This window comes from Oncorhynchus masou, chromosome 24, assembly GCF_036934945.1.
Source record: "Oncorhynchus masou masou isolate Uvic2021 chromosome 24, UVic_Omas_1.1, whole genome shotgun sequence".
NCBI lineage: Eukaryota > Metazoa > Chordata > Actinopteri > Salmoniformes > Salmonidae > Oncorhynchus > Oncorhynchus masou.
The window spans coordinates 54,554,300-54,571,775 of NC_088235.1; positions in this window are offsets into that span (position 1 = coordinate 54,554,300).

Here is a 17,476-nt window from a genome sequence, read left to right on the forward strand (position 1 = left end):
TGGGCAGTCACCATTACCAATTTGTCATGCCATAAAAATCATGCAGGAATGCCAAATTGACTGGCCCGATGACATAGGGATGTCTGGGCAGTGATACTGGTACCTCTCCATCACTCGTTTGGGTTGATTTCAGAATGTCGCTTTTGGTGATGGTACCTCACCACTTAAACATATTGCTAATGGACAAGAGTCACCTGCAAGTCACCGTCCATCAGTCAATTTGATATCATTCTGACACCAAACTGATACAAACTGACACCAAACCCACTTTTCCCAACTCATTTAGGAGCCAAGTATAACATACTTCAGAGCTGGCCCAAAATTCACAAGGCCTTCGGTACAAAACATTAAAAAACCATAAAACACATAGTTACTTTCTAGCTGCGGGGCCAGTTCGGACATTATGTGTAGTCCTATGTGAGGCGACCCCGAATCCCGAGTTTCGGCCCGATAGGTCATTTGGTGTCCGAGTAAAAGCCTAATTGGTGCTGAAAATCCACTTTTTTCAATGCCTTGCTACGGGGTCCTTGAATGAGCTATCGGACCGAGATGTTGGGTTCTGTCTCTATGGGCCGAGACGGTCACAATGCACCTAGTCTTGTGTCTCTGGGACATTTCTAAATGTCGCCATTTTCGTAATGGTCAAAATGAATTGAAGTCATTGCAAATGTTCGACGCTGTTTCTCGGTCCGAGAACATTCTAGAGCGCCGTAACTCACCACGCACTATCTACCTGAGGTCTAGAACAGGATTCTAAAGTTTCGGAACTCTAGGTCTGACGGTTCTTTTTTAGCTCGAACAAAGCTAACTATTGGAGGCACTGTCAGTCTCTACACACCCCAATACGTCCCTCCATCCAAGTTGTGTATCTGTGTGATTTATTTTTCCTTTGAATTTTTATGGGAAAAATGACTGATTTACAGTTCATGGGGGTTGTCTAATCACACATATGAAGTTTTGGACAGATCTGATTTTTTTAACCCTTCCAAACAGCCCCTGAGTCACCAATTATGGCACTTCCGGTTGGCACAGGAAGCTATAAATACACACATGTCTTGACTGACATAGAAACCTAGGGAATCCTGAGTTTTAAGTCTTTAAGTTGAGAATTGACTGATCTACACAGGGTTGAATAATGCAGAGGCCTTGGCACCTTTCGAGGTGATGTACATCCAAATACCTTTTGGGTCAATTTAACCACTTCCGGTTGCTCCAGGAAGCTTAGAATCGACACAGGTAGACCTCATAGTGGTCTGATGGAATGTCATAGAAGACAGGTTCATACAGCATTCATAACCCATAAAGACCCCAGGTTGTATTTAGGGGAGCAGGCAATGTATTCCTATGGGGAGAGAAGTCAATGCACACTGTTTTTTTGTAAACACCTTCTTTTAACTGTGAAAGGTTAATGCCACACAGTCAAGGTTAGGCTTGCACAGATCGGGAGGACCTTAGGAACAGTCCTGTGTTTGAATTGTCCTTCTAAACCTAACGGTTCCGCCGCTGTCACCCAAAATCCAATGACATTGTGGTGCAGGCATCATTGTGGGCCTATTTTTCTCATGGTCGCTGCGCTCAGACCGAGCGAGCTACGGTCAAGAGGGGCACCTCGTTGGACTCGGCACGGCCTTGGGATTATGTTTATGCCATTGCCTGCTCTCTGTGTCTCTAAACACCACGCTTTGTCACTCCATCCTTGCTGTGTGTGTGTGTGAGAGCTTTTCTTTGACATCTGTTGGGAAAAATGACTGATTTACAGTTCATGGGGGTTGTCTAATCACACATATGAAGTTTTGGACAGATCTGATTTTTTTAACCCTTCCAAACAGCCCCTGAGTCACCAATTATGGCACTTCCGGTTGGCACAGGAAGCTATAAATACACACATGTCTTGACTGACATAGAAACCTAGGGAATCCTGAGTTTTAAGTCTTTAAGTTGAGAATTGACTGATCTACACAGGGTTGAATAATGCAGAGGCCTCGGCACCTTTCGAGGTGATGTACATCCAAATACCTTTTGGGTCAATTTAACCACTTCCGGTTGCTCCAGGAAGCTTAGAATCGACACAGGTAGACCTCATAGTGGTCTGATGGAATGTCATAGAAGACAGGTTCATACAGCATTCATAACCCATAAAGACCCCAGGTTGTATTTAGGGGAGCAGGCAATGTATTCCTATGGGGAGAGAAGTCAATGCACACTGTTTTTTTGTAAACACCTTCTTTTAACTGTGAAAGGTTAATGCCACACAGTCAAGGTTAGGCTTGCACAGATCGGGAGGACCTTAGGAACAGTCCTGTGTTTGAATTGTCCTTCTAAACCTAACGGTTCCGCCGCTGTCACCCAAAATCCAATGACATTGTGGTGCAGGCATCATTGTGGGCCTATTTTTCTCATGGTCGCTGCGCTCAGACCGAGCGAGCTACGGTCAAGAGGGGCACCTTGTTGGACTCGGCACGGCCTTGGGATTATGTTTATGCCATTGCCTGCTCTCTGTGTCTTTAAACACCACGCTTTGTCACTCCATCCTTGCTGTGTGTGTGTGTGAGAGCTTTTCTTTGACATCTGTTGGGATAAATGACTGATTTACAGTTCATGGGGGTTGTCTAATCACACATATGAAGTTTTGGACAGATCTGATTTTTTTAACCCTTCCAAACAGCCCCTGAGTCACCAATTATGGCACTTCCGGTTGGCACAGGAAGCTATAAATACACACATGTCTTGACTGACATAGAAACCTAGGGAATCCTGAGTTTTAAGTCTTTAAGTTGAGAATTGACTGATCTACACAGGGTTGAATAATGCAGAGGCCTCGGCACCTTTCGAGGTGATGTACATCCAAATACCTTTTGGGTCAATCTAACCACTTCCGGTTGCTCCAGGAAGCTTAGAATCGACACAGGTAGACCTTATAGTGGTCTGATGGACTGGTACCAAAGACAGGTTCATACAACATTCATAACCCATATAGACTCCAGGTTGTATTTAGTGGAGCAGCCAATATATTCCTATGGGGAGAGAAGTCAATGAACACTGTTTTTATGTAAACACCTTCTTTTGTCTGTGAAGGGTTAATGTCACACGGTCAAGGATAGGCTTGGACAGATCAGGAGGACCTTAGGAACAGTCCTGTGGTTGAATTGTCTTTCTAAACCTAACGGTTCCGCCGCTGTCACCCAAAATCAAATGACGTACTGGTGAAGGCTTCATATTGGGCCTATTTTTCTCATGGTCGCCGCGCTCAGACCGAGCGAGCTACGGTCAAGCGGGGCACCTCGTTGGACTCGGCACAGTCTGGACACTATGGTCATGCCATTGTTTGTGTTGATTTCAGAATGTCCATTTGGTCATGTTTTCTCACTTTTGCAAAGTCACTGTGCATTTGCCATATGGTTAACTGGGCATTCACCATCACCAATTTGTCATGCCATAAAAATCATGCAGGAATGCCAAATTGACTGGCCCGATGACATAGGGATGGCTGGGCAGTGATTTTGGTACCTCTCCATCGCTCGTTTGGGTTGATTTCAGAATGTCGCTTTTGGTGATGGTACCTCACCGCTTAAACATATTGCAAATGTTCCTTACTTTTTCAAAGTCACTGAAAATTTTTGCAGGAATGCCAAATTGACTGGCCCGATGACCTCGGGATGGCTGGGCAGTGATTTTGGCACCTCTCCATCGCTCGTTTGGGTTGATTTCAGAATGTCGCTTTTGGTGATGGTACCTCACCGCTTAAACATATTGCAAATGTTCCTTACTTTTGCAAAGTCACTAAAAATTCTTGCAGGAATGCCAAATTGACTGGCCCGATGACCTCGGGATGGCTTGGCAGTGATTCTGGTACCTCTCCATCACTCGTTAGGGTTGATTTCAGAATGTCCATTTGGTCATGTTTTCTCACTTTTGCAAAGTCACTGTGCATTTGCCATATGGTTAACTGGGCAGTCACCATCACCAATTTGTCATGCCATAAAAATCATGCAGGAATGCCAAATTGACTGGCCCGATGACCTCAGGATGGCTGGGCAGTGATACTGGTACCTCTCCATGGCTCGTTTGGGTTGATTTCAGAATGTCGCTTTTGGTGATGGTACCTCACTGTTAAAACATATTGCAAATGTTCCTTACTTTTTCAAAGTCACTGAAAATTTTTGCAGGAATGCCAAATTGACTGGCCCGATGACCTCGGGATGGCTGGGCAGTGATACTGGTACCTCTCCATGGCTCGTTTGGGTTGATTTCAGAATGTCGCTTTTGGTGATGGTACCTCACTGTTAAAACATATTGCAAATGTTCCTTACTTTTTCAAAGTCACTGAAAAATTTTGCAGGAATGCCAAATTGACTGGCCCGATGACCTCGGGATGGCTGGGCAGTGATACTGGTACCTTTCCATGGCTCGTTTGGGTTGATTTCAGAATGTCGCTTTTGGTGATGGTACCTCACCGCTTAAACATATTGCAAATGTTCCTTACTTTTGCAAAGTCACTAAAAATTCTTGCAGGAATGCCAAATTGACTGGCCCGATGACCTCGGGATGGCTTGGCAGTGATTCTGGTACCTCTCCATCACTCGTTAGGGTTGATTTCAGAATGTCCATTTGGTCATGTTTTCTCACTTTTGCAAAGTCACTGTGCATTTGCCATATGGTTAACTGGGCAGTCACCATCACCAATTTGTCATGCCATAAAAATCATGCAGGAATGCCAAATTGACTGGCCCGATGACCTCAGGATGGCTGGGCAGTGATACTGGTACCTCTCCATGGCTCGTTTGGGTTGATTTCAGAATGTCGCTTTTGGTGATGGTACCTCACTGTTAAAACATATTGCAAATGTTCCTTACTTTTTCAAAGTCACTGAAAATTTTTGCAGGAATGCCAAATTGACTGGCCCGATGACCTCGGGATGGCTGGGCAGTGATACTGGTACCTCTCCATGGCTCGTTTGGGTTGATTTCAGAATGTCGCTTTTGGTGATGGTACCTCACTGTTAAAACATATTGCAAATGTTCCTTACTTTTGCAAAGTCACTGAAAATTTGTGCAGGAATGCCAAATTGACTGGCCCGATGACCTCGGGATGGCTGGGCAGTGATTCTGGGACCTCTCCATCACTCGTTAGGGTTGATTTCAGAATGTCCATTTGGTCATGTTTTCTCACTTTTGCAAAGTCACTGTGCATTTGCCATATGGTTAACTGGGCAGTCACCATCACCAATTTGTCATGCCATAAAAATCATGCAGGAATGCCAAATTGACTGGCCCGATGACATAGGGATGGCTGGGCAGTGATTTTGGTACCTCTCCATCGCTCGTTTGGGTTGATTTCAGAATGTCGCTTTTGGTGATGGTACCTCACCGCTTAAACATATTGCTAATGGACAAGAGTCACCTGCAAGTCACCGTCCATCAGTCAATTTGATATCATTCTGACACCAAACTGATACAAACTGACACCAAACCCACTTTTCCCAACTCATTTAGGAGCCAAGTATAACATACTTCAGAGCTGGCCCAAAATTCACAAGGCCTTCGGTACAAAACATTAAAAAACCATAAAACACATAGTTACTTTCTAGCTGCGGGGCCAGTTCGGACATTATGTGTAGTCCTATGTGAGGCGACCCCGAATCCCGAGTTTCGGCCCGATAGGTCATTTGGTGTCCGAGTAAAAGCCTAATTGGTGCTGAAAATCCACTTTTTTCCATGCCTTGCTACGGGGTCCTTGAATGAGCTATCGGACCGAGATGTTGGGTTCTGTCTCTATGGGCCGAGACGGTCACAATGCACCTAGTCTTGTGTCTCTGGGACATTTCTAAATGTCGCCATTTTCGTAATGGTCAAAATGAATTGAAGTCATTGCAAATGTTCGACGCTGTTTCTCGGTCCGAGAACCTCCTAGAGCGCCGTAACTCACCACGCACTATCTACCTGAGGTCTAGAACAGGATTCTAAAGTTTCGGAACTCTAGGTCTGACGGTTCTTTTTAGCTCGAACAAAGCTAACTATTGGAGGCACTGTCAGTCTCTACACACCCCAATATGTCCCTCCATCCAAGTTGTGTATCTGTGTGATTTATTTTTCCTTTGAATTTTTATGGGAAAAATGACTGATTTACAGTTCATGGGGGTTGTCTAATCACACATATGAAGTTTTGGACAGATCTGATTTTTTTAACCCTTCCAAACAGCCCCTGAGACACCAATTATGGCACTTCCGGTTGGCACAGGAAGCTATAAATACACACATGTCTTGACTGACATAGAAACCTAGGGAATCCTGAGTTTTAAGTCTTTAAGTTGAGAATTGACTGATCTACACAGGGTTGAATAATGCAGAGGCCTCGGCACCTTTCGAGGTGATGTACATCCAAATACCTTTTGGGTCAATTTAACCACTTCCGGTTGCTCCAGGAAGCTTAGAATCGACACAGGTAGACCTCATAGTGGTCTGATGGAATGTCATAGAAGACAGGTTCATACAGCATTCATAACCCATAAAGACCCCAGGTTGTATTTAGGGGAGCAGGCAATGTATTCCTATGGGGAGAGAAGTCAATGCACACTGTTTTTTTGTAAACACCTTCTTTTAACTGTGAAAGGTTAATGCCACACAGTCAAGGTTAGGCTTGCACAGATCGGGAGGACCTTAGGAACAGTCCTGTGTTTGAATTGTCCTTCTAAACCTAACGGTTCCGCCGCTGTCACCCAAAATCAAATGACATTGTGGTGCAGGCTTCATTGTGGGCCTATTTTTCTCATGGTCGCTGCGCTCAGACCGAGTGAGCTACGGTCAAGCGGGGCACCTCGTTGGACTCGGCCCTGCCTTGGGATTATGTTTATGCCATTGCCTGCTCTCTGTGTCTTTAAACACCACGCTTTGTCACTCCATCCTTGCTGTGTGTGTGTGTGAGAGCTTTTCTTTGACATCTGTTGGGAAAAATGACTGATTTACAGTTCATGGGGGTTGTCTAATCACACATATGAAGTTTTGGACAGATCTGATTTTTTAACCCTTCCAAACAGCCCCTGAGTCACCAATTATGGCACTTCCGGTTGGCACAGGAAGCTATAAATACACACATGTCTTGACTGACATAGAAACCTAGGGAATCCTGAGTTTTAAGTCTTTAAGTTGAGAATTGACTGATCTACACAGGGTTGAATAATGCAGAGGCCTCGGCACCTTTCGAGGTGATGTACATCCAAATACCTTTTGGGTCAATCTAACCACTTCCGGTTGCTCCAGGAAGCTTAGAATCGACACAGGTAGACCTCATAGTGGTCTGATGGAATGTCATAGAAGACAGGTTCATACAGCATTCATAACCCATATAGACTCCAGGTTGTATTTAGGGGAGCAGGCAATGTATTCCTATGGGGAGAGAAGTCAATGCACACTGTTTTTTTGTAAACACCTTCTTTTAACTGTGAAAGGTTAATGCCACACAGTCAAGGTTAGGCTTGCACAGATCGGGAGGACCTTAGGAACAGTCCTGTGTTTGAATTGTCCTTCTAAACCTAACGGTTCCGCCGCTGTCACCCAAAATCAAATGACATTGTGGTGCAGGCTTCATTGTGGGCCTATTTTTCTCATGGTCGCTGCGCTCAGACCGAGTGAGCTACGGTCAAGCGGGGCACCTCGTTGGACTCGGCCCTGCCTTGGGATTATGTTTATGCCATTGCCTGCTCTCTGTGTCTTTAAACACCACGCTTTGTCACTCCATCCTTGCTGTGTGTGTGTGTGTGAGAGCTTTTCTTTGACATCTGTTGGGAAAAATGACTGATTTACAGTTCATGGGGGTTGTCTAATCACACATATGAAGTTTTGGACATATCTGATTTTTTTAACCCTTCCAAACAGCCCCTGAGACACCAATTATGGCACTTCCGGTTGGCACAGGAAGCTATAAATAAACTCATATCCTCATTGGGGTATGCCTTTACAGAATCCTGAGTTTTAAGTCTTTACGTTAAGAACTGAGTTATTTACGGAGGGTTTAGTGAGTGTGTGTTATTTCAGAAAATCATAGAAAATCACAGAAATGTCGCAGAGCTCCGCAGCACATTTTAAAAATACTCGTATGAACACCCTGCAACTGGATCTGTAACCGTTGAAAAAAAAAAAAAACACCTATATCTGAACATCACGATCTGGTCAACGTACGATTTCTCGTAAATGACGATAGATAAATGGCCGATTTTTTTTATTGACACCGGAGGCTCCTTGACTTTGACGTGAAGTGAAAAAATCTTTTCTCTATTTTCATTTTGGACCTTTAATCCCAGAAATATGGCCATAACTCAAAAACCGTTGAGGCCTAGACGCCATCTTGTTCGGGGCCATCTTCCCATAATGCCAAACCTACGCTCACCAAGTTTCGGCTTCGAAATATTTTCGGTTTCCGAGATATGGCACGTCGTGATTCGTGATGTTTTGTCCAATAGCAATATGATTGCTTATGCCCTCTTGTGGGATATTTCGGCATTGCGCAAAAATGGGCTAAAATTTGTTTATTTTATTAAACGAAAACCGAATGTCCGACAAAGTTCATTTGATGACTTCCCGGTAGGTCTGGCCCTACCGCTCGGCCCGACGCCGTCCCCGAATTTCTAAAATGTTTTCGGACGTCTAGTAAGGGACCGTACAGTTCCAATAGGGACTTTCTCACTAACTATACGGTGATTGTCGAAATGTTCCCTTAAGGTATGTAAGAGGTATGTTAAGACGTGCTTTAAGTGGTCCGTTTCCGCCCAGGGAGCTTTTGATCTTCTTAAGAATCGTTTTACATCCGCACCTATTCTTGTTACACCTGACATCTCTAGACAGTTTGTTGTTGAGGTTGACGCGTCAGAGGTGGGCGTGGGAGCCATTCTTTCTCAGCGCTCTCTCTCTGACGGCAAGGTCCATCCTTGCGCGTTTTTTTCTCATCGCTTATCGCCGTCAGAACGTAACTATGATGTTGGTAATCGCGAACTGCTCGCCATCCGCTTAGCCCTAGGCGAATGGCGACAGTGGTTGGAGGGGGCGACCGTTCCTTTTGTCGTTTGGACTGACCATAGGAACCTTGAGTACATCCGTTCAGCCAAACGACTTAATGCGCGTCAGGCTCGTTGGGCTCTGTTTTTCGCTCGTTTCGAGTTTGTTATTTCTTATCGTCCGGGCTCAAAAAACACCAAACCTGATGCTTTATCTCGTCTCTTCAGTTCTTCTGAGGTCTCCACCGACCCCGATGGGATTCTCCCTGAGGGGCGTGTTGTCGGGTTGACTGTCTGGGGAATTGAGAGGCAGGTAAAGCAAGCACTCGCTCACACTCCGTCGCCGCGAGCTTGCCCTAGGAACCTTCTGTTCGTTCCCGTTCCTACTCGTCCGGCCGTTCTTCAGTGGGCCCACTCTGCCAAGTTAGCCGGCCACCCCGGCGTTCGGGGTACGCTCGCTTCCATTCGCCAGCGTTTCTGGTGGCCCACTCGGGAACGTGACGCGCGTCGATTTGTCGCCGCTTGTTCGGTCTGCGCGCAGACTAAATCTGGGAACTCTCCTCCTGCCGGCCGTCTCAGACCGCTTCCCATTCCCTCTCGACCGTGGTCTCACATCGCTTTAGATTTTATCACCGGACTGCCTTCATCAGCGGGGAAGACAGTTATTCTTACGGTTGTCGATAGATTCTCTAAGGCGGCTCATTTCATTCCTCTCGATAAGCTCCCTTCTGCTAAGGAGACGGCTCAGATCATTATCGAGAATGTTTTCCGAATTCATGGCCTTCCGTCTGACGTCGTTTCCGACAGAGGCCCGCAGTTCACGTCTCAATTTTGGAGGGAGTTTTGCCGTTTGATTGGGGCTTCCGTCAGTCTCTCGTCCGGCTTTCATCCCCAGTCTAACGGTCAAGCCGAACGGGCCAATCAGACTGTTGGTCGCATTTTACGCAGTCTTTCTTTTCGTAACCCTGCGTCTTGGTCAGAACAGTTCCCCTGGGCAGAGTACGCCCACAACTCGCTTCCCTCGTCTGCTACCGGTCTATCCCCTTTTCAGTGTAGCCTCGGGTACCAGCCTCCGCTGTTCTCATCTCAGCTCGCCGAGTCCTGCGTCCCCTCCGCTCAGGCTTTTGTCCAGCGTTGCGAGCGCACCTGGAAGGGGGTCAGGTCGGCACTTTGCCGTAATAGGGCGCAGACTGTGAGGGCCGCTAATAAGCGTAGGACCAAGAGTCCTAGATATTGTTGCGGTCAGAGAGTATGGCTCTCCACTCAGAACCTTCCCCTTAAGACAGCTTCTCGCAAGTTGGCCCCGCGGTTCATTGGTCCGTTCCGTATTTCCCAGGTCATTAATCCTGTCGCAGTGCGACTTCTTCTCCGCGCTATCTTCGTCGCGTTCACCCGGTCTTCCATGTCTCCTGTGTTAAGCCCGTTCTTCGCGCCCCCGCTCGTCCCTCCCCCCATCCTTGTCGAGGGCGCACCCATCTACAGGGTTCGTAAGATTTTGGACATGCGCCCTCGGGGCCGTGGTCATCAGTACCTAGTGGATTGGGAGGGGTACGGTCCTGAGGAGAGGAGTTGGGTTCCCTCTCGGGACGTGCTGGACCGTTCGCTGATCGATGATTTCCTCCGTTGCCGCCAGGTTTCCTCCTCGAGTGCGCCAGGAGGCGCTCGGTGAGTGGGGGGTACTGTCATGTCTTGTTATGTCTGTTCCTGTCCTTTCTCTTCATTCTCTCTCTCTGCTGGTCTTTTTAGGTTACCTTCTCTGTCTCTCATCCCTCAGCTGTTCTACATTTCCCCTAACTAGCTCATTCTCTCTTTCCCCACCTGTTCTCTCTTCCCCCTCTGATTAGGTCTCTATTTCTTTCTCTGTTCCTGCTACTTTCAGTGTCTGATTCTTATTTGTGTTTTTTGATGCCAGAAGCAAGCTGTCGTCTCGTTTGCTTCCACCTTGTCCTGTCCTGTCGGAGTCTGCCTGGCTGGAGCATCCTGCACTATACTAACGTTCTTTTGTTCCGCTGACATCGTTGGAAGAGGATTTATGCCATTCCTGTATTTTCATTAAAGAACTCTGTTTTCTGTTAAAACCGCTTTTGGGTCTTCACTCAAGTTCATAACAGAAAGCCTTGGCCAGGTCGATGAATATGGCTGCAGAGTAATGTCTCTTATCGATGGCGGTTATGATATTGTTTAGAACCTTGAGCGTGGCTGAGGTGCACCCATGATCAGCTCTGAAACTAGATTGCATAGCGGAGAAGGTACGGTGGGATTCAAATTGGTTGGACATCTGTTTGTTAACTTGGCTTCCGAAGACCTTCGAGAGGCAGGGTAGGATAGATATAGGTCTGTAGCCATTTGGGTCTAGAGTGTCTCCCACTTTGAAGAGGGGGATGACCGCGTTAGCTTTTCAATCTTTGGGGATCTCAGACGATACAAAAGAGAGGTTGAACAGGCTAGTAGTAGGGATTGCAACAATTTCAGCAGACAATTCTAGCAAGAAAGGGTCTAGATTGTCTAGCCTGGCTGATTTATAGGGGTCCAGATTTTGCAGCTCTTTGAGAACCTCAGCTATCTGTATTTGGGTGAAGGAGAAATGGGGGAGGATTGGGCAAGTTGCAGTGAGGGGTGCAGGGCTGTTGACTGGGATAGGAGTAGCCAGCTGGAAAGCATGGCCAGTTGTAGAAAAATGCTTCTTGAAAATCTCAGTTATCATGGATTTCCTAGCCTCAGTGCAGTGGGCAGCTGGGAGGAGGTGCTCTTATTCTCCATGGACTTTAGTGTCTCAGAACGTTTTGGAGTTTGTGCTACAGGATGCAAATTTCTGTTTGAAAAAGCGAGCCTTTGCTTTAATAACTGCCTGTGTATATTGGTTCCTAACTTCCCTGAAAAGTTGCATATCGCGGGGGCTATTCGATGCTAATGCAGTACGCCACAGGATGTGTTTGTGCTGGTCAAGGGCAGTCATGTCTGGCGTGAACTGCGGGCTATATCTGTTCCTGGTTCTACATTTTTGAATGGGGCATGATTATTTAAGATGGAGAGGAAAGCTCTTTTAAAGAATAACCAAATCAAAGTGTATTTGTCACGTATGCTGAATCCAACATGTGTAGTCATTACAATAAATGCTTACTTACAGGCTCTAACAAATAGTGCAAAAAAGGTATTAGGTGAACAATAGGTAGGTAAAGAAGTAAAACAGTAAAAAGACAGGCTATATGCAGTAACAAGGCTATAAACGTGGCGAGGCTATATACAGACATCGGTTAGTCAGGTTGATTGAGGTAAAAAGGGGTAAAAACTGTTGAGAAGCCTTTTTGTCCTAGACTTGGCACTCCGGTACCGCTTGCCATGCGGTAGTAGAGAGAACAGTCTATGACTAGGGTGGCTGGGGTTTTTGACCATTTTTAGGGCCTTCCTCTGACACCACCTGTAGAGGTAGAGGTCCTGGATGGCATGCAGTTTAGCCCCAGTGATGTACTGGGCCGCACGCACTACCCTCTGTAGTGCCTTGCGGTCAGATGCCGAGCAATTGCCATTCTAGGCAGTGATGCAACCAGTCAGTCTCTTCACCTGAAGAGGAGAGGCGAGAAGGATCGGAGGACCAAAATGCGGCGTTGTATGTGTTCATCATGAATTTTAATAAAGAAAACACTGAACACTGAAACACTATACAAAAACAATAAACGAAATAACAACCGGGAAGCTAATGAGAACTACATTTACATTTACATTTAAGTCATTTAGCAGACGCTCTTATCCAGAGCGACTTACAAATTGGTGAATTCACCTTCTGACATCCAGTGGAACAGCCACTTTACAATAGTGCATCTAAATCATTTAAGGGGGGGGGGTGAGAAGGATTACTTATCCTATCCTAGGTATTCCTTGAAGAGGTGGGGTTTCAGGTGTCTCCGGAAGGTGGTGATTGACTCCGCTGTCCTGGCGTCGTGAGGGAGTTTGTTCCACCATTGGGGGGCCAGAGCAGCGAACAGTTTTGACTGGGCTGAGCGGGAACTGTACTTCCTCAGTGGTAGGGAGGCGAGCAGGCCAGAGGTGGATGAACGCAGTGCCCTTGTTTGGGTGTAGGGCCTGATCAGAGCCTGGAGGTAATGCGGTGCCGTTCCCCTCACAGCTCCGTAGGCAAGCACCATGGACTTGTAGCGGATGCGAGCTTCAACTGGAAGCCAGTGGAGAGAGCGGAGGAGCGGGGTGACGTGAGAGAACTTGGGAAGGTTGAACACCAGACGGGCTGCGGCGTTCTGGATGAGTTGTAGGGGTTTAATGGCACAGGCAGGGAGCCCAGCCAACAGCGAGTTGCAGTAATCCAGACGGGAGATGACAAGTGCCTGGATTAGGACCTGCGCCGCTTCCTGTGTGAGGCAGGGTCGTACTCTGCGGATGTTGTAGAGCATGAACCTACAGGAACGGGCCACCGCTATGATGTTAGTTGAGAACGACAGGGTGTTGTCCAGGATCACGCCAAGGTTCTTAGCGCTCTGGGAGGAGGACACAATGGAGTTGTCAACCGTGATGGCGAGATCATGGAACGGGCAGTCCTTCCCCGGGAGGAAGAGCAGCTCCGTCTTGCCGAGGTTCAGCTTGAGGTGGTGATCCGTCATCCACACTGATATGTCTGCCAGACATGCAGAGATGCGATTCGCCACCTGGTCATCAGAAGGGGGAAAGGAGAAGATTAATTGTGTGTCGTCTGCATAGCAATGATAGGAGAGACCATGTGAGGTTATGACAGAGCCAAGTGACTTGGTGTATAGCGAGAATAGGAGAGGGCCTAGAACAGAGCCCTGGGGGACACCAGTGGTGAGAGCGCGTGGCGAGGAGACAGAGTCTCGCCACGCCACCTGGTAGGAGCGACCTGTCAGGTAGGACGCAATCCAAGCGTGGGCCGCGCCGGAGATGCCCAACTCGGAGAGGGTGGAGAGGAGGATCTGATGGTTCACAGTATCGAAGGCAGCCGATAGGTCTAGAAGGATGAGAGCAGAGGAGAGAGAGTTAGCTTTAGCAGTGCGGAGCGCCTCCGTGATACAGAGAAGAGCAGTCTCAGTTGAATGACTAGTCTTGAAACCTGACTGATTTGGATCAAGAAGGTCATTCTGAGAGAGATAGCGGGAGAGCTGGCCAAGGACGGCACGTTCAAGAGTTTTGGAGAGAAAAGAAAGAAGGGATACTGGTCTGTAGTTGTTGACATCGGAGGGATCGAGTGTAGGTTTTTTCAGAAGGGGTGCAACTCTCGCTCTCTTGAAGACGGAAGGGACGTAGCCAGCGGTCAGGGATGAGTTGATGAGCGAGGTGAGGTAAGGGAGAAGGTCTCCGGAAATGGTCTGGAGAAGAGAGGAGGGGATAGGGTCAAGCGGGCAGGTTGTTGGGCGGCCGGCCGTCACAAGAAGCGAGATTTCATCTGGAGAGAGAGGGAGAAAGAGGTCAGAGCACAGGGTAGGGCAGTGTGAGCAGAACCAGCGGTGTCGTTTGACTTAGAAAACGAGGATCGGATGTCGTCGACCTTCTTTTCAAAATGGTTGACAAAGTCATCTGCAGAGAGGGAGGAGGGGGGGGGGGGGGAGGAGGATTCAGGAGGGAGGAGAAGGTGGCAAAGAGCTTCCTAGGGTTAGAGGCAGATGCTTGGAATTTAGAGTGCTAGAAAGTGGCTTTAGCAGCAGAGACAGAGGAGGAAAATGTAGAGAGGAGGGAGTGAAAGGATGCCAGGTCCGCAGGGAGGCGAGTTTTCCTCCATTTCCGCTCGGCTGCCCGGAGCCCTGTTCTGTGAGCTCGCAATGAGTCGTCGAGCCACGGAGCGGGAGGGGAGGACCGAGCCGGCCTGGAGAATAGGGGATATAGAGAGTCAAAGGATGCAGAAAGGGAAGAGAGGAGGGTTGAGGAGGCAGAATCAGGAGATAGGTTGGAGAAGGTATGAGCAGAGGGAAGAGATGATAGGATGGAAGAGGAGAGAGTAGCGGGGGAGAGAGAGCGAAGGTTGGGACGGCGCGATACCATCCGAGTAGGGGCAGTGTGGGAACCATGCTCGGCCGAAACATAGCAATCCCCAAAACTAAGCTGAAATAAGCAATCAACATAGACAATCACCCACCAACAAACAGTGCAACCCAGGCTACCTAAGTATGATTCTCAATCAGAGACAACTAATGACACCTGCCTCTGATTGAGAACCATGCTCGGCCGAAACATAGCAATCCCCAAATCATAGAAAATCAAACATAGACTGCCCAACCCAACTCACGTCCTGACCATACTAAATAATGAATACAAAACAAAGGAAATAAAGGTCAGAATGTGACAAACACAAAGTTACACATGGAGTAAACAATAAACAAGTCAATAACACAGTAGAAAAAATAAAATAAAATAAAGAGTCTATATACATTGTGTGCAAAAGGCATGAGGAGGTAGGCGAATAATTACAATTTAGCAGATTAACACTGGAGTGATAAATGATCAAATGGTCATGTGCAGGTAGAGATACTGGTGTGCAAAAGAGCAGAAAAGTAAATAAATAAAAACAGTATGGGGATGAGGTAGGTAAATTTGGTGGGCTATTTACCAATGGACTATGTACAGCTGCAGTGATCGGTTAGCTGCTCAGATAGCAGATGTTTAAAGTTGGTGAGGGAGATAAAAGTCTCAAACTTCAGCGATTTTTGCAATTCGTTCCAGTCACAGGCAGCAGAGAACTGGAAGGAAAGGCGGCCAAATGAGGTGTTGGCTTTAGGGATGGTCAGTGAGATACACCTGCTGGAGTGCGTGCTACGGGTGGGTGTTGCCATTGTGACCAGTGAACTGAGATAAGGCAGAGCTTTACCTAGCATGGACTTGTAGATGACCTGGAGCCAGTGGGTCTGGCGACGAATATGTAGGGAGGACCAGCCGACTAGAGCATATAGGTCACAGTGGTGGGTGGTATAAGGTGCTTTAGTAACAAAACGGATGGCACTGTGATAAACTGCATCCAGTTTGCTGAGTAGAGTATTGGAAGCTATTTTGTAGATGACATCGCCGAAGTCGAGGATCGGGAGGATAGTCAGTTTTACTAGGGTAAATTTGGCGCCGTGAGTGAAGGAGGCTTTGTTGCGGAATAGAAAGCCGACTCTAGATTTGATTTTAGATTGGAGATGTTTGATATGAGTCTGGAAGAAGAGTTTACAGTCTAGCCAGACACCTAGGTACTTATAGATGTCCACATATTCTAGGTCGGAACCATCCAGGGTGGTGATGCTAGTGGGGCGTGCGGGTGCAGGCAGCAAATGGTTGAAAAGCATACATTTAGTATTACTAGCGTTTAAGAGCAGTTGGAGGCCACAGAAGGAGTGTTGTATGGCATTGAAGCTCGTTTGGAGGTTGGATAGCACAGTGTCCAAGGAAGGGCCAGAAGTATACAGAATGGTGGCGCCTGCGTAGAGGTGGATCAGGGAATCGCCCACAGCAAGAGCAACATCATTGATATATACAGAGAAAAGAGTCGGCCTGAGAATTGAACCCTGTGGCACCCCCATAGAGACTGCCAGAGGACCGGACAACATGCCCTCCGATTTGACATACTGAACTCTGTCTGCAAAGTAGTTGGTGAACCAGGCAAGGCAGTCATTAGAAAAACTGAGGCTACTGAGTCTGCCGATAAGAATATGGTGATTGACAGAGTCGACAGCCTTGGCAAGGTCGATGAAGACGGCTGCACAGTACTGTCTTTTATCGATGGCGGTTATGATATCGTTTAGTACCTTGAGCGTGGTTGAGGTGCACCCGTGACCAGCTCGGAAACCAGATTGCACAGCGGAGAAGGTACGGTGGGATTCGAGATGGTCAGTGATCTGTTTGTTGACTAGGCTTTCGAAGAACTTAGATAGGCAGGGCAGGATGGATATAGGTCTGTAGCAGTTTGGGTCCAGGGTGTCTCCCCCTTTGAAGAGGGGGATGACTGCGGCAGCTTTACAATCCTTGGGGATCTCAGACGAAATGAAAGAGAGGTTGAACGGGCTGTTAATAGGGGTTGCAACAATGGCGGCGGATAATTTCAGAAATAGAGGGTCCAGATTGTCAAGATCAGCTGATTTGTACGGGTCCAGGTTTTGCAGCTCTTTCAGAACATCTGCTATCTAGATTTGGGTAAAGGAGAAGCTGGGAAGGCTTGGGCGAGTAGCTGCGGGGGGGGGGGGCAGAGCTTTTGGCCGAGGTAGGAGTAGCCAGGAGGAAGGCATGACCAGCCGTTGAGAAATGCTTGTTGAAGTTATCGATTATCATGGATTTATCAGTGGTGACCGTGTTACCTAGCCTCAGTGCAGTGGGCAGCTGGAAGGAGGTGCTCTTGTTCTCCATGGACTTTACAATGTCCCAGAACTTTTTTGAGTTAGAGCTACAGGATGCAAATTTCTGCTTGAAAAAGCTGGCCTTTGCTTTCCTGACTGACTGCGTGTATTGGTTCCTGACTTCCCTGAACAGTTGCATATCGCGGGGACTATTCAACGCGATATG